This window comes from Pinus tabuliformis, chromosome 3_2 (genome assembly GCF_031772625.1).
Source record: "Pinus tabuliformis cultivar Carrire ecotype Pingquan chromosome 3_2, CPIR1, whole genome shotgun sequence".
In the NCBI taxonomy this organism is placed as follows: Eukaryota; Viridiplantae; Streptophyta; class Pinopsida; order Pinales; family Pinaceae; genus Pinus; species Pinus tabuliformis.
The window spans coordinates 824332373-824357577 of record NC_142302.1 but is presented as its reverse complement, the minus strand read 5'-3'; positions in this window follow the sequence as shown (position 1 = coordinate 824357577).

Here is a 25205-nt window from a genome sequence, read left to right as displayed (position 1 = left end):
TGTGCCCCTATTACCGCCCATATTGTTATTTCTGTGCCCCATAGAATCCCCCTATTGTTATTTGTGTGGCTTTATATTATTATTGTTAGGTCGGCTGGATTATATTGTGACTCCTTAGACTCCTATATATAGAAAGGAGGTTTTGTCATTTGTATCATCCAAGAATTGTTCATTTATGTAATGTAAAGGAGGTTGCCCCCTCGAAGAGGCTGAATTCTAAGGCGTTGATCTATCTTTTCTATCTCTTCTTGAGCTGGTTTCATAAAACTAATCAATACAACTCTATAAATGGATAGAAATCCACATTCTAATACTACAATAAATGATGTCTCTAACAGACAAGACATTTTTAGACTATATATGAACTAAAATATCTAACTGCTGCAGATTAATAGTTCTGGTGGAATGCGTTGTGCAAATGTTGTTGTTGTGGAAGTGGGACCAAGTAGGAGGTGGACCCAAATTCGTGGTTGTGCTGGCAAATGAACTAGTAGATGCAGATGTATCTCTCTTTTCTTAATAATTCACTCAACTGCTTGCTGATCCTCTGACTTGATAATCTGAGACTTCCCTCACTGATGGGTGATCCTTTGGCTGCCCTGTTTTTTATCATCCATTAGTGTCACAAAATATTTTGTAAAATATATAATAATATATATATTTCAATAATATTCCCAAAATATTTTAAATGAAATTTATAATTAAATTTCTACAAAACCATTTGTTGTTTCCAATCCATGGTTTTGTTTTCTCTTTCCATGAATTCACAATACCATGTGTAGTTTTGTTGTTATCACTCCTTCCTCTCTAAATTCATTTTATCTGTATGTAAAATCCTTTTACTCTTGTAGAATACCTGGATGGTTTTGCAAAACCATGTGTTGATTTGTATGGTGGAAGAGTATTTTCACTTTACTCTTTTACTTTCACCTACAACATGATTTTACCCTTGTGAATTGATTTCACCATGCTTGTAAATTGATTTCACCATGCCTGTAGATTGATTTCACCTTAATCTTTTATCATGAAATGCATTTACATGAAAGCTATCTTTTCTCTCCTCATTAATTTCATGTGAAATTTTCCCTTTTATTTTCTCTGATAATTCATGTCATACTTGAATTTTATTTCATGTGTGGCTATAAAACCATTTTACCTTTGAATCTCATTCCACAACCTTAGTGTTGTAGCTATATAATTTTACCTCAAGCATGGTTTCACCTATAGTTCTGAAATATTACGCATTCTCAGATCTATGTATTTCACTTGAACTTAACCCACCTTATATCCCTGTAACATTTATAAGATTTAAAACCAAAACAGTTAATGGTTTATCTCACCGCTTTTGAGTGGTAGGTGGTATTTTTCAGAGGACGCGATATAACGTGGGGTTACCACGTAGTAAAAAGATGAGCTGGGAAATCCACTAATCTTCCATGCTTCTTGAGTGCTCATTGTTGGATGAGCTAAGCGCGCCATATAGAATTTTAACCATTCATTTCTTTTTGCACATCTCGAGGAAAATAAAAATGAAGGGGGTTTAATTATCAGTGCGGTGTTGGCCATTGGTTGACTTTGCAGGGGGAAGAGGTAGTATAGGCTTGCTGGGAGAAATTAATATAAAGTCCAAAAATTTATATTAATAGGGCTTTGTGAAGTAAGGGGTAAAAAGATGGATTCTACATATATATTTTTCTTTTTTACTTTATGGGATTTATCTATGTTTTACACATTACTGCCTCTATATAAATTATTTCTTTTTGCTTTGTGATAATTGTATTTTCCTTCTGAATAAAACCTTCGCATACATTTCCTTGCTAATCTTGGAGTAAACAGGTATTGAAGCTAGTATTAAAACTATTTGTCCAAGCTCTCGTTCTATTAATTACCTGTAAAATAAAACAATCATTAATAAAGCATAGGTTTGCAGGGAAGGAAATCAATGGTTGTATTGAACTGAGATGTCTATGGATGGTCCTTGCTAATCTTGGAGTAAACAGGTATCGAAGCTAGTATTAAAACTATTTGTCCAAGCTCTCGTTCTATTAATTACCATCTAAAGTAAAACAATCATTAATAAAGCATAGGTTTGCAGGGAAGGAAATCAATGGTTGTATTGAACTGAGATGTCTATGGACAGAGTCTGCACTGTGGATAACTCTATTAATTACCATCTAAAATAAAACAATCATTAATAAAGCATAGGTTTGCAGGGAAGGAAATCAATGGTTGTATTGAACTGAGATGTCTATGGACAGAGTCTGCACTGTGGATAACTCAATTCTGTTTGGAAAAGGCTTTTCATTTATTCCTTTTAAGTAGAGGTAAGGGAATGACAGAGTTTCATATTGTAAAATCTCTGTGATTTTTCACATTGTACAGGTGTTGTTAGATGGCTTACTACACAATAATGGATGATAGGGCTTCTAGGGATACACAGTGAAGCAGTCAGAGGAGACTTTCTGGTAGGAGCAGACAGTTGGAGGTCGCTCTTCTGAGGGGGATTTTTTGGTTTTTAACCAACAGTGGTTAAATTTGGGTGCAGGATTAATAAATTAATAGTGGGTGGTTTCATTTTATGCGAGGAGGTGGTTTCATGCAATATCGCACCGCTTTTGGATGGCGGGTGGTATTTTTCGTGAGCATGCGATATAACCTGGTGTTGCCACATAGCCAAACAACAGTCATCCAAAACCACGAATCTCGCTTGCTCTCAGGCCGTTAACTGTCGGACGATGAATCCGTGTGATATTGATGTGTGCCATTGGATCTAGAGGTGGGATATCAGAGGGATATTGCGTGATGAAATTTCTTGGACGGAGTTCGAAAGTGGTGGGCGGGGCCTGGGGTTTAATTACAATGAATTGTAATTAATTAACAGGTAATGATGGATTTTTCATATAGGCAACAGGTTAATAAAGGTGGGGACCATGGGTTATATTGCGAGGTTTTTAACTATACACCAAGGCTTGGTGGGTTAAAAAAGGGTGTCTGGAAATTATAAATTGGGGGATTTATAAAGTGGGACTTTAGAAAAAACTTAAGATATAGGGTTTTTTGTGGGCTTTTAAAGGAAAAAGGGAAATTAGTATGTGGGGAAAGTATTATTTGTGATGGAAATGTGTTTCACACTAGGGAAAGGGGTTTTGGGAAGGGGGGAATGATTTTTTGAAGGGTAAGGTGTAGGGAAATGTGTGAAACAAAGGGATAAAAGGTCAAAATGAAGGGAAATAGCTTTTATGAGTAATGAAAGGATAATGAGGGGATGAAAATAAGTGTGTGGGGTTATAGTGAAATGAGGGGAAATTAGTAAATAAGCTGTAGTATTTAGGCCTAAAATCATATAGAACATTTTATGGTAAATACCCAAAGAAATACAGAATTTTTGTTGATGTCCTTTTTCCTTTGACAGTTCCTCCTGCAAAATGAAACATAAGATTTAAACATGATGAAGGTGCATTTGAGCTAGCAACCTTATGCATTCCAAAACATCTTCTACCTACCCTTTATTTATCCTAGCATTTCCTCTTCATTTATTGGGTGCATTTGAGCTTGATGACCCTTTATTCCTTTTTCTTTTGGTAAGCAAACTATCTAATTCTAACCTTATAGATTCGAAGGGCTCAGATTAAGCTGATGAGCTCCTTATTATTCTCTACCTAACTACTAATCTACCAAGATTAAACAGTTTGGCTAGATATTTGTTTCTCTATCTATCAATATGAAATTTAAATCATGAATGAATCAACATTAAATTGTTTGATCATCATGGATTGTGTCATTTTTACAAGCTGCACAAAATCTTATTTGTCGAAAGTAAACCGAGAGGAGTGGCATTTGAATTTGCATAGTTTCATGATCTATTTTTATCTCCTTTTGGTGGGCTTCATATTTAATATTCTTCTTTGATCTTTGTTTATTTTTTTCCTTTGATTATCTTTTTAGGACATACCCTCTTTACATTTTTTAATATGGGAAAACATTTGCAGAAAAGAAAAGGTATGTACAATATTACAAGACTTAACATAGTCAATTCAAAATTATGATCCCTATTATTATAGGAACCTAACACACCCGACCATAGAATGGCTAAGCCAAATCTCTCTTAATCCATTCACCCCCATGATATATTCCAAGTATGAAAGTATAATACCATAGAACACATCAATCCAAAACCATCCAGAGCTTCTAGTGGCCATCCACCTCAACCCATTAAATAGGTGTTCCTCCTCAAAGTCGGAAATCACAAAAGAATCATTAGATCAGTCCCTATCCAAGCATTCCATGGCTCTAAATCATTTGTCCAATTAAGGTTCATGGAATAGTAACTCAACCCACAGCTTTTACAGGGCTCTAAATCATTTGTCCAAGAAAGGCTCCAGGACTAGTAAATCAACCCATAGCTTTTACAAGGCTCAAGAGCATTTTTCCAACCAAGGCTCCAAGACTAGTAACTTAACCCACCAAGGGATTCAAATCATTTGTCCAACCAAGGCTTGAGGACTAGTACCTCAACCCAAGCTAAGGAAATGTGATAACCAACCAAAACAAAACAATCAAAATAAACCCATAATATCCATGGCTATACAGGAAATGGTAGGCTAGGAAATCCACTGTCAATCTTGGCCATCCTCCATGCCAATGAAAAATCACAACCAACAAACCACATGCATATTTAATGCATGCCAAAACTAGTGAGAAAAATACATGCAACTTGGTACCTGCAAGAAAATCCCATTGTAGTTATTGATCTCGATGCCTTCTTGCACTTTCATGCTCTTCCTTTGCCTTCTTGCTCCAAAAATACAAGTATGCCACACCCTCCAAGACCACTCCAAGAAAAATCAAAGTCTCCAAGAGTGAGTGAGAGAGAGAGAAAGAATAATGAGAGAGCCCCAAAATTGAACTAAGAAAAGGTTACATTGATTAAGCTTACCCCACTAATCCTCATAAGCCTCTCTATCAATGAGGCCTCTATTTTCTTCTTTTTCCATTATTTTCCTTCATTTTCATCCTCACATGCAACCTGTGATGTTTCACCTTCCTTTTCTCCTAATTTCCATTATTTTCATAAATACAATGCCAATAAATGCCTCATGCCTTCCCAAATCCTTTTCCATGGCCTTTGCCAATTTCCCCAGCCATAATAAATCGAATGGACACCCACTAGGATGTTTTTCCCACCATTTATCTTGGAATACATGTCCCGTGACTGAGGTCTTATATATTTTTACATGAATTTTTAACCAGGGTTTTTATAGAACCCTCCCCCTTGAGAAAACACATGCCTTGGTGTTTAATGACACCTATAGCCAGCAAGATAGCTAGAAACAAAACATACTACCCATGGAGCTATATAACATAGTTGGTTGCAGTATTTACAATGACCACTATTGAAACATGACAAACATACTATTCACTGGAACATTATAACACAACTTATTATGGTATTTACAATAATAACTACATGTATAAACATACATATTTTATTTAACCAACAAATAACCATACTATCTATGGAGCTTTATAAATCCATCTCGATAGAGTATTTGCAATAATACACACATATACACATATGCACATTTTCTCACCCAGCAAATAAAATGATATAATTTCTGCATCCACAACATAGGAATATAGAGGCTCACACCTCTACCCTCAAAGCAATAGCAGGATTCACCTCCTTCCCAGGAAGTCTAGAATCCACTATCATAGTGAAAGTTGCATCCAATGTCCATCACTACAATCATGCGCCACTTGTTCTCTCAGTGAACAATTACTGACTCATTGTTCTAGTGTTCACTCCTAATATTCATATGATTCCATCTCACAATCCTAATGACCAAAATGAATCCGTCCCCGGCCTTCCATTCTCTACTACACAGTCCCTCAGGAAATCCAATCACCCCTCCCATGTAGTCACGCACCTTCAAAGTTCCCCAACATCCCCTATCCTCGGTGATACAACCCTTGGAAAAGGCTTCCTCGCATTGGAAGGTCAAATGACCAAGGCATATACTTGCCTCAAAACCAATGTCCCACAATGGCCCTTCTCTTGAAGTTCTTTACCAACATACTGCTATCTAATCCAATTTATTTCACTAACATGTTAATTCTTATAGTCAGTTTCAATCATCCAACTGGGCATTTTTGGGCTTCCTGTACCAAGCATATAAATTCCATTAGAATTGAAATAAATTGAAATAAATCCACATCATACCACATTGGTATCTCTTTAATAAGGTACACTTGAAATCTTGTTTACTTCTTGCCACAACAAGTCAAGCTAGCATCTTAGATCAAATCATCATGTATAAAAATATCACATCGAGTTAGCTCAAAACACAACCATGATAGATCAAAATCATGAATCACACATAATAATCATAAACCAGAATCATAAATCACATGTAATTGGATGAGAATTATAAACCACATGCATAATAGAACTAAAATAAAATGCTAATACTTATCCTTCAATCAATCCTTAGCTTCTACCTTTTCCTTTATTTTGTACGCACTCCGGATTGGTTTCCAAACCCGACAAATACCCAGTGCCTTCTCCTAAGAAATCTTCACATACACATAGTGTGAATCACACACACACAAAAAACACGGCATACAATGGCATGCAATATATGAACCTACACCTTACCTACAACTCATACACCTACACCTAGGTTACAACACAACACAGATGTACACCTACACCTGATGTACAGCACAACACATACGGCATGGAAATAATACCACATGTAGACCAGTACCACATTTACAACATGTACACAGTACCACTTATACACAACACCACCTAACAACGTCACATGTACACGAGACCACCTGCACAATGTCTACACAACACCACATGTACATCCTACCACCTATATAACATGTACACAATGCCAGACGTACACAACACCACATGCACAACATGTACACTACACCACATGCACACAACACCATATGCACGGCATGTACATAACACCACATGCACACAACACCATATGTACATACCACCATATGCATAACATGCACAGAACACCATAAGTACATAGCACTACATATACAACATCTGCATATCACCCTATGTACACAACATTTCATATACAACATGTCCACAACACCATATGCACACACCACTGCATATCCATCATGCACATAGTACAATTTATACACAACACTGCATATCCAACATGTATACACACTATATATATACAACACCACATGCACAAAACATCACATATGTAACATGTACAACATATACAACTTATGCACAATAGTATAACCACACATCCAAAACACATTGTCTCTTCAAGCAACCATGATTCCAATGTCTTACCCATGGTTGTCCCAACATGTTGCAGACCACATTACTTCCATTTTGTTGATGTATCCCTTGGTATAACCTATCCATAACATACACATAATATAATCACATAATATCAACTCATAACCACATGAAACTGACCTTGTATATTTCCAAGACTATTCCCACTTGATTCCTCAAAAACCGAGAACCTCTTCATGTCATTCTCCTGTGTAAGAAATCATTCCTTCACAAGAACGATTATTGATGACCCTGTCAGATAGTGACATACGTATATGTAAAAATACATACATATACACATATAGGCATCAGCATAAGCATGGCCACAACATAATTACAAGATCTCAAGGTCAAGGTTAAGAAAACTCCCTTTATGCATGCAACACATGCACAACATCGAGAACAACAGTTCCTAACATAGCCAAGTTATATGATGCCTCAATCCATTCACCATACCTTTTATAATTACCTGTATCATGATTGTTCTCCCATCATCCAATCACAGTAGTGGACCTAACCAGTCCAACTAGTTGTCATACTCTTGCCTTCCACTGCCCTTATACATGCATTGAGCTTCATTTAGGCCATACTTTACCTTTCGAGCACCACACAACTCTCCCTGAGCTCTAGTAACTTTCTCAGTTACTAAGACTCAAAACATAAAAGGCAAGAACAATAATCAAACAATAGGGAAACATGAAAACCAATAGCAATACGACATCATAAGAAAAGTGGCATGATCATACACTAGACATAACAAAACTGCAAATCAAGCTCAAGAAAATCACAAAATACCAAAAGCATAAGACTAAAAAAAGATGCCATGACTCAATCCCCATGTTTCCCAAGACTTCTAAAGGAAAGCTCAACCTGAGTCTTCTTCAAGACTTCGTGGAAACCTCTTCTCCATTCAATCCCCTATACCATACCTCCATCAACACATAACTATCAATGCATAAATAAACATAACAATACACCAGTTACCTTACATTATTGTGCCAAGCAAATTTCCCTGTCACTTAACACATCCACGCCATTTCTCAAGGAACTCCAATTCCCTTGACATATCCACCTGTAACTAGAGACTATCTAATATACCTATCAAGTACAGGTTCATGAATCTAGCACATATCCACATAATGTCAAACAAGATTAATGTTAAGAATACTTCCTATAAGAAGGAATTTGTTCATTCAAAATTAGGGTTTCCAAACATAGCCAAAGGAATTCTTGCCCAATTCCTTTCTTTTACCTTTTTACCTTGTTGTAATTGAGGCTCACTGTGCGTTGTCACATCACCCAACTATTAGTTATATAAACACATAAATTATTACGTTGTCATGTTAATACCAAGCATTTTTCCTGCAACTACTCACACATGTCTACCACATGTTCCAAATATCAAGAAAATCATATCTACCAATTTGAAATCAACCTTTACGAAGACTAAAAATCATGTTATAATCCATAATCAAGTACATATCAATTGTCTCAACACATATGTATTAGTACAATCATCTTAAAACAAGATCATTGGAACACATACTCATATTATGAAATTCATCAAACATTCAACCAACTTGCAAACATACCATGTGTTGGGCCTCAAAATGGTCCCTATTTTCACTCCATTGTTCACCAATATCTTCACATTTTACCTTCATGTCACCTCCATTCCACCTCCACATCGTTACATTTACCTCATTATTGGGTTATAACTATGCTTTTCCAAAGTTTATTAATTCTTAACATTTTTAAGTGAATTTATGGCTAAACTTTAGAAAATAATATGCTTATACTTATACCTAACCATTAGAATGAGTTTGTTGACATGTGTAGGTACAAAGGAAGCTTCCAGGGCATCTTTATGTGGCCTTGAATGATCAAATTCGAATTTGATAAGATAAGCCTCATGGAAAAGGTCATGGAGAAAATCATGGACCTCATGGAGGAGATCATGGAGGATAGGGTTATGTGTCTAGATGGTTGAGAAATGTATGGAACTAAAATAGAGATTAGTGGATCATCATTATGAGTTTGTTATCTCATCCTATTGTATAAATAGGAGTACCTCCTCCATTCCAAAGGAGAGGACTCTTAGAGCATTGTATCCAACTTATGATGGAATAGAATAAAGCTTCATTTTACACACATTTCCATTATGTAGTTTTATTTTCATTATGTAGTTTTTAGATATAAGTTTCCTTAATGTAGTATATGGAATAATTTGTCTTGTTCTTAAGAGAATTGAGCTCACTCTAAAAGGATGAGAGAAACATGTTATTTCATATTAGATCTTATTCCATTTAATTGCTTAGATGTTTGATGTTTGAGGATTTGTTTGAGATTGATGAATGAGTTTTAAATTAGAATCTTATCAACACATGAGAGAACAACCAAGGGTCTAAGTTAGGCTCTCTCTCTATTTGATTTGCATGATAATTGAAATTCATTCTTTTGCTTTTATGTTTCAAGTATCATATGAGGAGATAACCAAGAGTCTAAGTTAGGCTCTCTCTCCATTGATTTATATGGTAATTGAAATTCATTCTTTGTGCTTTTATGTTTCAAGTTATTTCATTTCTTATGCTTGAATCTGAACAAGTTAGTCTCTCTCTCTACTTGAATCTGAACAACAATTAAGTTCATTCTCTTGTCTTCATTTCAAGTTTTTTTAGTTTGATGTAATCAATGATTTCTCTATGATACTGTAGGGAAGGACAACCAGGACCTCCTTAGTTAGGAGCCTCTTCCCTTGCATATTGTATTTAATCTTAAATAATTTCGCTAGACATAGAGTTAGTTGCCTACTCTTGCATATATATTGTTGGCACCATCACAAGCTTACGAGTTTCCCTGGTTGATAATTTAATGCAGCAATTTAAGCCCAATAAATTGCCCAACACCATGTTAAGTAAATAAACTAGACGACATAATAGATACCAAAAACTCAAACACCAAATAAATGACATAATCAAACATTCAAGCACAAAGTAGATGACATAAGCAAGTTCATACCTTAATGTATCTTAGGAGAGGTTATCTTATCTGCACAATCAAGCTATATTAGCACGATATAACTTCACAACATATCAACTCAGCCATAGATAAGGTCACGATATCCATAATAGTCACTAGCTAACATGTTCACATCATAAGCTCATAAACATTTTTCATTCATACATAATGATCGCATGTGCACAGTCAGCCTAGATTAGTACAACACAATGTGACAATAAGTTGACTCCTACCTGAATGTCATAATCGTAACGATTTGCATAGGCCAATCCAAATTAGTATGATATATATAACATCAATATATTAATTCTATAACCCTAATCATCAAGTTACTAACATATAACAACAAAAAGCTATATAACATGTTCATCAATGACACATGACCTAATCATCAATCTAATTATCATATAAGAACAAAAAGCTAACCTATAAATAGCTCATCAATAACATAATCATCAAATTATCTAACCTAAAACATCAATATAAATGCATACGACCACAAGTTACTACCACAAATGACTATCTGACACATGTGCATATGAATACACTAATCAACTAGCATATATCATGTATTTAACCATAACATGAATAGACATATACATAAACCTAATGTATATAACAATCCATTAACTAACATACCTACACGCCCAACATCCAAAACTATATGATGACATGCTCTTGCCTCGAGGTCCAATGTTTCAACTTCAATTTGATGATTTGCATCTCCTACTCTATCTCAGCTAACACCTTAGCATCATAACAACGAATAGCAGAATGAAGACCTAATGTTCATACCATGACTTCATAAGGCATGTTTGACCTAATGTTCATGCATAACTATATCCAAGACCATAAATGCATAATGACTACACATAGACATATAACACATGAGTACAAAACTATATACACATAATTCTAGCTAGAATCTAGTCATCAATGCATCACCATATCAAGTACACTACCCATGACCTCATGCATGGAAACAACACCCACATCACATGCACTTGATAATATGTGAACATTGTTGTGCATAACAATTAATAATCAGCCATACACACATGAAGACATAATCCATGACAACACCTTCAACCTTCACATGGTGACATCACTACAGCCATCATTAGCACCATGAAAATGCAACAAACACATGGACTAAAAGCATAAGAAACACATATGCAAACGACATGAATGCATGACTAACAGACCTCCCGTCCAGTCCGAGGGGTGAACCATGCTCTGATACCACTCTGTAACACCCTCATCCCACATCTACCCAAGAAACCATCCAACTAGGGTAAACATGTGATGAGAGGCCACTATGATATGATTCAAACTCCTAATACAAGTCAAGGAAGCAAAAACAATAGAAATGCACCATACAAAAATTCAACATCGACATCAGGACCCTCACGGATCAATCCAACACATCAAGCATCTTGTCCCTGGATCCCACTGAACTTTTGGACAACTTTACCTCTATACTCTCTCATGCTATGGGCATGCCAGTGCCTAGGTACCTTTGGATGCTCTCATAGGCCTACCTGGCACTATCTAGGGACTCCTTTTATCAGTTTTGCGCTAGTGTCCCTGGGAATTAAGCCACATTTTCAGGCCTAAAGACTAGGTCACTACACAAATTTCATCATACCTTCATGATAGTAAATTAACCAGGAAATGGAAGTGTAAAAGAAACCATTTGAATGAGACCTTGACTAGACCCCTACTAGCCATGATAGGAATTTTGTCAAACATATCATGAATATGTAATCTACAGGTGTAAATGACAGATTAGATCATAGGGGTCTCGTACTTATTTGAGATTCACAATGAGGAATTGTTTCCTTATCACTTTAGCTGTAGTTTCATCCATTAGACCATAGATACATTTATCATTCATTCACAAGTAAAAACATGATGAGAACCAAACATATTTTTTGTCATAAAACACATAAATAACCAACATAATTGTAGCCGAAATACTCATGAAATCACAGCCATATGAACCACACATAATCTAGTATAATATTCATTAAGGTACAAGGAGAAATATCCTCATATTGATGATGCAGAATCCAAACCCGGGATGGGACTTCCATGTTCCACCCGACCATAGAATGGATGAGCCAAATCACTCTTCTGTCATTCACCCTCATTCCATATTCCAAGAATGAATTTGGAATATCATAGAACACATCAATGCAAAACCATCCAGTGATTCCAGATGTCATCCACCTCAACCCATCAAACGGTGATTCCACCTCATGGTTAGACATGACAAAACCATCATTAGATTGATCTCTATCCAAGCCTTCTAGGGCTCTAGAGCATTTTTCCAACAAAGGCTCCATGATTATTAGCTCAAACCATAGCTTTTACTGGGCTCCAAATAATGTGTCCAACCAAGGTTCCATGACTAGTAACTTAACCCACCAAGGGCTCAAGAGCATTTGTCCAACCAAGGCTACGGACTAGTAACTCAACCCAAGCTATTACAGATCTCCAAAGAATTTGTCCAAGCAAGGCTCCAAGACTAATAACTCAACCGAAGCAAAGGAAGCACGAGAAACAACCAAAACCAAAGAATGAAAATAAACTCACAATCTCCATGGCTATCAAGGAAATGGGAAGGCTAGGCAATTTATTGTCAATCCCAGCCATCCTCCATTCCAATGATAGATCACAACCAACAAACCACATGCATATGCCATCCATGCCAAAACTAGTGAGGAAAACGTACATGCAACTTGCTACCTACAAGCAAATCTTGTTTTCATTGTTGGTCATGATGCATTCTTGCACTTTCTTGCCCTTCCTTTGCCTTATTTCTCCAAAAATCCAAGTATGCGACACCCTCCAAGAGTGCTTCAAGAAAACTCTAAGTCTCCAAGAGTATGAGAGATAGAAAGAATAATGAGAGAGCTCCAAAAATAAACTAACAAAAGGTTACACTAACTAATCCTACCCATTGATGCTCAGAAGCCTTTTTATCAATGAGGCCCCTATTTTCTTCACATTCCATTATTTTGCTCCTCCCATGTAACATGTGACCTTTCACATTCCTGTTCTCCTAATTTCCATTATTTTCATAAATAAAATGTCAATAAATGCCTCATGCCTTTCCAAAGACTTTTCCATTGCCTTTGCCAATTTTCTTAGCCATAATAAACTGAATGAACACCCACTAGGATTTTTTTCCCACCATTCAACTTGGAATATGTGTCCCATTACCAAGGTCTTATATATTTTTACAATAACTTTTAACCAGGGTTGTTACAGAATACATGCTCATAACTAGCAACATTATAATAGAAATACCATGAATACATCAACCATACAATTCACATATAAACTAGTACATTTACACAAGAAAAACCAAGGGAATGAACTTCTCATTAATGAATTTAAAAACTAACCGGGGATGGGACTACCACATTCCACCCGACCATAGATTAGCTGAGCCAAATCTCCCTTCATCCAATCACCCTCGTGTCATATTCCAAGCATGAATGTGGGACTCATAAACAACTGAAAATAGCCAAACAAGCATGGATGCTACCAGATTTCTCCATATACATCATGAGGAATTTTAGTACCTCCTAGTCTCTCACACTTTACCATAATCCATTGTTTGATCCAGGGATCATTGGGCTCTAAACTGAGACCCACTCTTTAGTCTTTACTGTACATCCCATCTTGGGAATACTAGACCCAGTTGAGAGAAATCCACCTCTTGATTTACCATATATCCCGCCATTCACTGACAAGGATTCCTAGGCCCACCGAGGCATACAATCATGGCTTTAGCACAACCCACATTATGGTTTAGGGGTTACTAGGATAGTAGCTTTACCATGATCCATAGTCTAGTTTAGGGACCACTAGGCCGCGTGTTTTTCATTTCAGAGATCCACCCCACTTAGCTTCAAATCCATCCGGAAATACAGCTCAACCAAACTATGAAATCTCATCTCATGAAGGCTATCCAGAAATGGGAAGGCTAGGCTAAAAAAATTGTCACACTTGGGAAAATCCATGCCATGACAGAAAACAACCACATGCAATACCATGGATTCCAAATATAGTAGGGAAATCACACATGTAAATCAATACCGACAAATAATCCTATTGTAGTTTCTTGATCCTACTCTTCCTTGCATGTTCCTTCCTTCCCCTCTCCTTCTTTACCTTTCTTGATCCAATACCAAAGTGCTCTAGGAAACTCTAAGTGTCCAAGAGTGAGAGAGACAGAGAATAATGAGAGAGCTCCAAAGCTAAACTGACCAAGCTTCCCCATTGATCCTCAAAGGCATTTTTATCAATGAGGCCTCTATTTTCTTCAATTTCCATTATTTTCCTTCCTTTTCCTCCTCACATGTAACGTGTGACCTTTCACCTTACTTTTCTCCTAATTTCCAATATTTTCATAAATAAATGCCAAATAATGCCTCTTGCTTTTCCAAATCTTTTTTCATTGCCTTTGCAAATTTCCTTAGCCATAATAACCAAAATGAACACCCACTAGGATGTTTTACTCACCATTTAGCTTGGAATATGTTTGCCATCACAATGACCTTATATATTTTTACATGAGTTTTTTTATCAAGGTTGTTACAGATCACTAGGCCATAACCAAGACACTAGTCTCTAGGATTTACTACAATCGACAATGGATCACTAGGCCCTAACCCAGACTCCACTCTCTAGGATTTACTATATAACCTACCATTCACTTGAAAGGATTCCCAGGCCTAATCAATGGAAACCACCTCTAGGGTTTACCATATATCATGCCATTAACTGGTCAAGGACTCCTAGGCCCATCGAGGAACAAAATACTTGGCTTTACCGCAATCAATAGTCCTGTTCAGGGGTCACTAGGCCAGTGGCCTTATTGCAATCCATAGTCTAGTTCAGGGATCACTAGGACATGTGCTATTTCTTTTAGAGATCCACCTCACCCAACTTTGAATCCATCCAACAATCCAACTGAACCAAAACATGAGAAACCCATCACACCATGGTTATCGAAAAGTGTAAAGACTAGACTGAAAACACTGGCACCCCTAGAAAAACCCATGCCATGACAACATAGAACCACATGCAATACCAGGCATGCAAAATCTATAAAGAAAATCACACATGCAAATCAAAACCTATAAAGAATCTTATTGTAGTTTCTTGATCCTGCTCTTCCTTTCTTTCTCTTTCATTCCTCTTTCTTTCTTTACCTTTCTTGATCTAATGCCAAAGTGCTCTAAGAAAACTCGAAGTTTCCAAGAGTGAAAGAGAGAGAGAGAATAATGAGAGAGCTCCAAAATTGAACTAACAAAAGGTAACATTGACCAAGTTTGAGCAAAATCTTGCCAATTGATCATCAGAAGCCATTTTATTGATGAGGCCTCTATTTTCTTCAATTTCCATTATTTTCTTTGATTTTCCTCCTCACATGTAACCTGTGACCTTTCACCTTCCTTTTCTCCTAATTTATATTATTTTCATAAATAAATGTGCAAAAAATTTCATTTTTCCTTTCCAAATCCTTTTCCATTACCTTTGCTAATTTTCTTAGCCATAATAAACAAATGAACACCCACACTAGGATATCTTGCCCAACATTCAACATGGAATACGTGTCTCATGACCTTGGTCTTATTATTTCCTTTATTAACTTTTACCACGAATTTTGACCAAGGTTGTTACAGAACCCTCCCCTTTGGGGGAACATTGTCCTCAGTGTTTAATGACACCTATAACTAGGAAGACCCTTACAACCGAACATACTGCCCATGGAGCTTTATAACATAGCTCGTTGCAGTATTTACAATGACCATCTACTAAAATATGACAAGCATACCACTTACTGGAGCTTTATAACATAGCTCATTGATATTTACAATAAAAAACACATTTGCTCATGAACATTTCCTTCAACCAATAAATAACCATAATGCCTATTGAGATTTATAAACTAGCTTGATATAATATTTACAATAATATACACATATACTTATTTTCTTGATCAAAAAATAAAAGGGTATGATGTCTGCATCTGCAACAATGCAATCCAAAGGCTCACACCTACACCCTCAAAGTAATACTAGGATTCATGTCCTTCCTAGGAATTCCAAAATCCACTGCAAGGTCAAATTTGCATCCAATGTCCAATGCTACATTCCACTGCCACTTGTCCTCTCATTGAATAGTTACCAGCTCATTGTTCCAGGGAACACTCCCAATATGCATATGATTCCATCTAGAAATGCTAATTACCAAAACAAATTCATCCCTCGACCTTCTCTTCTCTACTATACAGTCCCGCGAGTGATCTGGTGACCCCCTTCCATGAAGTCACACACCTTCCAAGTTCTGTTGGCACCCCCATCCTGGGAAGTCCATCCCTCGGTAAGGCTTCCTCGATTCAGAAGGTCAAACAACTAAGGTATATACCTGATTCAAAACCATGATACCAGTCACGCTCATGGAAATAAATAGGACTATTGGGTACCAATGTCCCACAATGACCCTACTCCTTAAATCTTTACTAACATAAAAATGCCTATTCTAATTCCTTTTGTTGTTGTTGTTAATGCTTATTGTTAGTTTCGACCACCCAGTCAGGCATTTCATGCCTTCCTGTACAAAGCACATAATTTCCTTTAGATTCAAAATAAATTGAAATAACTTCAAATCATACCTCATTGGTTGCTCATCAACAAGGTACACTTGAAATTATCTTTGCTTCATGTCACAATGAGTCAAACCAGCATCTTTGACCAAATCAACATGTATAAACATATCACATCAGGTTAGTTCAAAAAACAACCATCATAGATTAAAATCAGAAATCACATGTAACCATCATAAACTAGAATCATAGATCACAAGTAATAATCATAGACCATAATCATAAATCACATGCATAATAAAATTGAAATAAAATATTGATACATGTCCTTTAACCAATACTTATCTTCCACCTCTGTCCTTATTCCGTACACACACCAGATCGGTTTCCATTCCCGACCAACACCTCATTCCTTCTCTTCAACCATGTACACATACATGTAATGAAAATCACATGCATATAACCACACACGACATACAACACCATGCAATAGATGCACCTACACCTGACATACAACACATACACATACACCCAGTGTACAACACAACATAATACATATGCTTACAACTGGTGTACGACACCACATAATACATACACCTACATTTGATGTACAACACAGCAAGATACACACACCTATACCGAGTGTACAACATGATACAATACATAGAGTACAACACAATGAATACACATGTCGTGATACCACATCTACACAATAGCACTGCATCCCCAAAACTAAGCATGTACAATATGAACACAATACCACACATACACCAGTACCATATGTACAACATGTACACAGTACCACTTGTAAACAACACCACCTACACAACACATGCACAACATCGTATGTACATGGCACCACCTCCACAACATGTACACAACATCACATGTACACCGTACCATCTACACAATGTGTACACAATGCCACATGTGCATAGCACCACATGCATGACATGTACATGACACCACATGTACACAACACCACATGGATTACATGTACACAACACCACCTTCACACATCACCACATGTATAACATGTACACAACACCACTTGCACAATCATGCACACAAGACCATATGTACACAGCACCACATGTACAACATGCACACAACACCATAGACACAACAGGAACTCAACACCATAGGTACAATAACTGAATATAAAATATGCATAACTTATACACAATAGTAGCACTGCACATCCAAAACCACACTACCTCTACCAAGCAACCTTTCTTCCAGTGTCTCTTTTCCATCCATGTGTATCCTAACATGTCACATATCATATTACTTTCCTTTCACTGATGTATCCATCAGTATAGCCTATCCATTACATAGAAATGATATAATCACATAATATCAACTCATAACCACATGACACTGACCTCGTAGATTTGTTAAAACTACTCTTCCCACTTGATTCCTCATAAACCAAGAACCCATTCATGTCATTCACCTACATAAGAAATTATTCCTCCACAATAATGATTCCTAATGACCCCATCAGACAGTAACATGCATACATGCATATATATACATATAAATATTAGCATTAAACAAGCATTATCCTATCAGACAATGACATACATACATACATATATACATATAAAAATTAGCATAAAACCAATTATGCTCCATGATGACCCTATTAGACATGACACACATACATACATACATGTATACATATATAGTATACATATATGAACATTAGCATAATCATGATCACAACATAATTACCAAATATCATAAATTCAACGTCAAGAGAACTTCCTTTATTCATTCACAACATGCACAACATTGAGAACAATAGTTCCCAAGATAGACAATGCATCTGACAGCTCAGATCCATTTACTTTCCTTTCTTGTTACATTTCTCATGAATGTCCTAGCACCATGCATTTCCACCAATGGACCCAACCAATCTAATTGGTTTTCATATTATTACCTTGATCTACCCCTTACTCATGCACCAAGCTTCATTCGGGTCTTACATTTCCTGCCAGGTTTCATTGAGCTCTCCCTGAGCTCCATTAAATTTCATGTTTCCCAAACCAATTGCAAATACCTAAAAAACATAAAAGGAACAAACAAGGACAAACAAGAAGAAACCACAAAAACTAATACAATAGCGCACCACAAACAAAGTGGCATGATCATGCACTAGACACAATCAAGACCGCAAATCAAGCATAAATAAATAAATAAAAAGGAAAAATCATAAGACTAAAAACAAACACCATGACTCAATCCCCATGTTTCCCAATGCTTCCAAGGGAAAGCTCAACTCAATCCTTTTCAAGATGTCATGACAGTCTCTTACCATGTTGTTGTGGGGAAAAGTGCCTATTCAGGACGACCCTATCCACCTAAGGTGTGATAGTGCCTTAGAAACAAACAGAAACAACTATTCTTGTATTCTTCTTTATGAATTAAGAATGAAGAGAGATGAGATGGACTAACCGGTGTCTTTCGCTAGTCCTTTGATCTGGTTTCTCTTCTCTTTGATAGCTCCCAGCTACTTGCTTTCTCGCTTTCCCCAGCTTCACCAAGTTCCTGCAAGATTACAAAAGAGGAAAACTACACAAAGACATAGATTCATATTCATAACTAGCTTAGGATTAGATATAAGCTAAACATACTAATGCAATCATACATCAGAGACACATAAGCATGTAGGAGAAACTCAAATAGTTTTATTGATGTAATAACAAGGTTCAGGAGGAGATACAACCAAGTGAGTCCCAATCCAGCATCAACCTCCCAGCAAAGGAATCCCTTCTTCACCTCCCTCAAAGAATAAAGCACCCAATGCACTAATCTCAAACCAACAGCAATTCTCTGCAATGTACAAAATTCCAGCCTCTGGATCTCTGGGATGAGGGATCCATATATAGATGTTTGGAGAGAGGATGAGTCAGCTTGAAATCTGAATAGTGTCCTTTCTCTCTGTCAGTTCTTGCTTCCACTTGGAGGCTGAGAGCCTCTTACTCATCACTAGTCGAACTCAGTGAGGCAAGTGTCATGGAGGGAGATTCTGGAAGCTTCCATTGTCTTTACACCTCGCGGAATGGCACTGCCATTTGTCATTTCCCGCTCAGCGCACCCTGGTAGTGCATTTGGGTGCGTTGCAACGCACCTAGCTAGTGTACTGGGGTGCTTTGCAACACAGGTGGCTAGTGGAGCCACTGAAATGATCCTGATTTGACTGTTTCTGAGCAGTTTCTGGTGGAGAACTTCTGTGAGAAGCTGTGGTTTGCTGGCTTTGTTCCTTTAGGGGCAGGAACAACACTTTTAGGGACTTTGGATCCCTTGGTTTATTGACATTTCATGCTCAGAGCTGTAAGGCACAAAAATGTCTATAACAGTTGCCCCCTAAAGTATGAGGCCATTTATCGGGTGAAATGCTTTATTAGGAGGATCTGAAGTTCTTTCGATGCTGGGAGGAGACCTGTAATAAGATACAATACAATACATTATTTTCATACTATTTTCATGATCTAGCTGAGGCGGGCATTCCCATGCTCAGCTTTATAAATTCATTTTCGTGTACATAGAACAGACAATCGTCTGATGGTAGACTGATGATTCTGATAGAGCCATCATCCTTTCTGGTATGATGATTATATGTGCTGTAATGTTGTACATTTCAATGTCTTTATTCTCCTGAATATATATCGCAGCCCGGATGGATGAAACTAGATCCGGGGTCTTCAATCTCGTCCGATCTTCACTCGAAGTACAAGTCGATCCATGTGAGAAATGTTCTAAAGTCAAACATGGAAAGACATCGCTTGATTACCAGTCAATGATGCAAACTGTTAACAAGCACGAGAGGAATCACCGATAATGATGATGACCCTCAAGGTACTGCAGTACAATTCACGTGGTGTGAATAAAGGACTTGGCGTCAAACACCACGCAAAATATTTCGGTCGAAGGTCATTGATGTATACCTGTCGCCGGAAGTGAGAAACTTGCCATTGAGGCATGCAAGCTTCAAAGTACTGAAGGGGGTGTTCCTAGATCAACTTCTTGGATAATGAGCTGATGTCGACAAGAAGCAATCCGTCAAAGGAGGGCCTTAATGAATCCCACATCAATGACACGAAACGGAGTAAATGATTTTGATGGAGGTGAAAACGATCTGATGATATATGGTTCAGGGTGGCGGTCATGAAAGAGTATAATGTATGGTAGTGGATGGGACACAGGTGACTTCTCTGAATGACTTCTCTTGAACATGTGGCGACACTTACGCGATGGATTGGTAGCATTAACCCCAAATGTGGATGGTATGGCCAGACCATGGTGATGTGACCGGTGAATGAAACAACCCAACCCGATTCTGGTACGGAGGAGAAGTGTCATGTGCAAGAGCGACTTGCTACCAATAAAGTTTCTTTGAGTTTTTCCCAATTTTTCCCCAGTCATTGCTGACCAATACCTCTTTATTTTTGTCAAGCTTGAGGAGGATAACATATGCTTGTTCTATAATTTGCCCTTCGGGCAAACCGATCGCTATGTTTTAACGAGCCTAGCGATAGTGAAACTCGTTCTCGTCTAAAGACAAGTTTGTCGCTATTTAATGTTTTTAACGAGTCTAACGACAAAGATAACTCGGTCCTTTTCATTTTTAGAGAGTCTGAAAAGGTACGTAAAGTTAACTCCAGAAGTCCTTTTTCGTCATCTAATCCCTTAAGTCCGAAAAAGTATAAAACAATACAGAAAAGATGAATTTTCGATAGTTTTAACGAGCCGAACAAAACAAGCGCTCAATATTTTTGTGCAATGATCCCTCAGGTCCAAAAAGATTAAAATCTAGAGGAGGGATAGCTCTTCCAGTCGCTTTAACGAGCTGGAAGGCCAAAACTCGGCAATCTTTTCATATTTTACGAGTCAGATGAAAAGAGCTTAAAGTAGACTCGTCTTTTGAGGAACGGGTGATAAAATGGGTAGCAGTTGATTCCAGGTAAGGTTTGGAATTTTCCAATCACGGCAGTGTCACAAGGATGGCTAGTGAAATCACTCTTCGTAGCTGTTCCTCAAAATGGGTAAACAATCAAATGGAGGTGAATGATCGGCCAATAGAAAAGTGGAGGTGACGGTGCAAACACGACCAAGGCTTTAATGGCTGAAGTACTACATTCACGGTGGTTATTTACCGGAGGATAGTTCATTTTTTAACGAGCTTAAACGTGGGTTGAAACACTTGCTCGATCTTATGTTTATTTTTTAATGAGCATGAACTATGTGCTAAAACTGCTCGATCTTATGTTTATTTTTTAACGAGCATGAACTATGTGCTAAAACTGCTCGATAATCCAGTCATATGATAAGAAAGTCTCATATAAAATGGCAACATTTAGATTTTTGCCCCACATCCTTTCTTTATGCAAGTTAGGAAATGACTAATCCCAAAAACAGATAAATAACCGCTCTTTGCTTGCATTCCAAAAGGTTTGCATGTCCCCAGGTATAAAATATGATTTCAAGGTTACCCCTCAATTTGCAGACAAAACATTTGTTCTATCAGGAAAGGCCTACCTCTTTCAGGTTACCAAAGATTGTCTCATTTGCGCATCAAACAAAACACTTCTTCGACGATGTTTATCGAAATAAACAAAGGTGATTGACTAAGTTTTGTCAACTCACATAACTTTGACAAGAGAATCTTATTCTAGAATAACCCCTCTTCCAAGACGGATGGGGTACAGACTAGTCATATTCTCCCGCGGAAACCTACCCTATACCTAAAGTTTTCCTGCCGAAGCAGACCAGGATGCATGCCCCCTGGGTTCCAGTCATATCCCTCCGAATTACTCGCACTCATCGGGAGGACGGACCGTGGGTTGAGACACTTCTTGCATGAAGAGACCATTTAAGGATGGTATATGACTATTTTCTATGCGTGATCTGGGAAATGAAAGCTGGTCCACGAGCTTGACCACTCTTCCTTCGTGCGGAAAACACATTACTCTAAAGAGTGAGGAGACGATGGCTCCCATGCAATAAATATAGTCTCGTCCAAGGAGTAGGTTATAATCCAAGGGTCCTTGAACGACCATCACGTTCATTTGAACGGTCTTCCTTTTCAATGTTATGGGCACATTGGGAAGAATCCCTAAAGGTCGACTGGTTCCTTTATCAAAGCCTGTCAGATTTCTCATTTCAGGCAAAAGCGGTGGCGAACCAAGCGCTTTCCAAGTAGTAGAGGAAAGGATACTCACAGAAGCCCCCTCATCTATGATGGTACCAGCCATGACCATTCTATATATTTGGATGATAATTCTGAATGGTATGCTTGCTGGTAAACGGGGTCTGCCTAGTTGATTCCAGTCGAAGGAGACAACTAGGTTGCTTGGAGGTGGGACCGAGTAGATGGCCGGGTATGGCTCTGACGAAGTTCCTTCCTGTGATAAAGGAATGGGTAGACTGCCCCCTTGTTCGTCGGAGTCTGTGTTGATGAAGAGAATTTGGACGGTGTCATCTTTATTCTCTTCTGTGATGGTATCATCTGAAGACGGAACCTCTGAAGGCAAGACCGGGTCAACTGCCGCCTCGACCTTTTGACTTTCGTCTGGTATGGATTCAGATGGTTTATCTTCAATGATAGATGCTTCGGCTGACCACCTGAGCGGGCCAGCCGGGTTTTCAACTGGTGAAGGACTTGGCAGGAGTTTTCGATATCCAGGAGGAAGTCGCAATGGTGAAATCCGGCGATCTTCCAAAACTCTTTTAGCCTCATCTAAGAAGGGACAACGGTGGACGGCATGGTTGCCTTCACACAGTTTACAGGGAAATCTAGCTTTCCTTTTTTGTCCTGTGGCTTCACTTGCACTAGTTGAGGGTGTGCTGTCAACATGGCTATCAGAGGTCGACGCCACCGGATTGTGCAAGCGGGGAGACCAGTCCCTTAGTATCCGAGGGATGCAAGGACAATCTCTGTGAAAGTGGTCTCCCTTGCATATGACACATGGAGATTTAGGCCTGGTCAGTGCAGTGTGTGGATTTTCGTTAGACGACACTCGTTTTCCCCCATTCGCCTTTGGCTCCTTCTTCTTCTTCTCTTTCTTCTTCTTTTCCTTCTTCTCCTTAGGAACTTGGCTTTTGGCTTTGCCAGCTCCATCAAGCGAAGAGGAAGGAGGAGAGGAAGAATTAGAGGAGGTAGAAGGTTGGTGGGTAACTCTGGACTGGTCTAACTGCTGATTCGATTGTTCAGGAATAGTGGTGTTCTGAACGACATTGGTTGAGAAGAGCCAGACAGCCAAGCCAATTGTCAGTCCTGGAAGCGACAACGTGGCCATATGGGGCGCTCCAACATCTCCCCAAGAGGAGAAGGGACTAGGATTTCCACCAAGGGGAATTCCTTGGTTGGAAGGCTCCATTTTCTCAACTGAAAGATCAACGTAGGAATAAGGGTGATGAGTATTCCATTTAAAATAAATTTTACGACGCTTTAAACACAACTTGTTTTTTCAGTTTTAAAGAGTCGAGAAAAAACAAAAGATGACTCTAGTCTCCTTCGATTTTTAGTGAGCCTGAAGTGACAAGTGCTCAGATGGACCTTTTCCGTTAAGGAGTCTGAAAAGGAATGAAAGGGACTGCTCTGGAGATCTAGGTAGAGGGTGTGCCAAACCAGTCAAAAAACTGCAGAATATGTTTTACGGTACGACAGTCAATCTTCCCGAATGCTGTGTTCGGTGCATTGTGATCAGTAGGGCGGCCGACATGGCTTCCTATGGATAAAAGGTTTTAAGCCTATAGGGGTCTCCCAATATATACTCGACAGTACGTGGGAGCACAATCCGTACTGGCACTGATCGTCTCTCAGGAGGAATCACCCAACCATCAGTGAGGCGAACAGTTACCAGGTTTTACGATGTCGGAACACGTCTCTAGCCTAGACCTCTATGTTGTGCGTTAAGTTCCAAAGCGTTGTTAGATTCATTCAGTTTATTTTAAGTTGATCTTTCTTAGAAGTTTGCCTTTTGAGGTTCACCACAAGATGTAGATGTAATTCCTAAATGCAATCTAAAAGATGATAAGCAAATCTTTATCTCTTTTTCAACAATGAAAATCCTAGCTACAAGGGGAAAAGAAAGACACAATCTTTTCTCAAAGAGCAAAGAGCACACTGTAAATGCACTTTTTCCTAAATCAAGCCATACAAACTATCAATATGCAAATGCACAAGCGCATGTATTTTTTTTTCACTTTCTTAATATTGATGCCTAA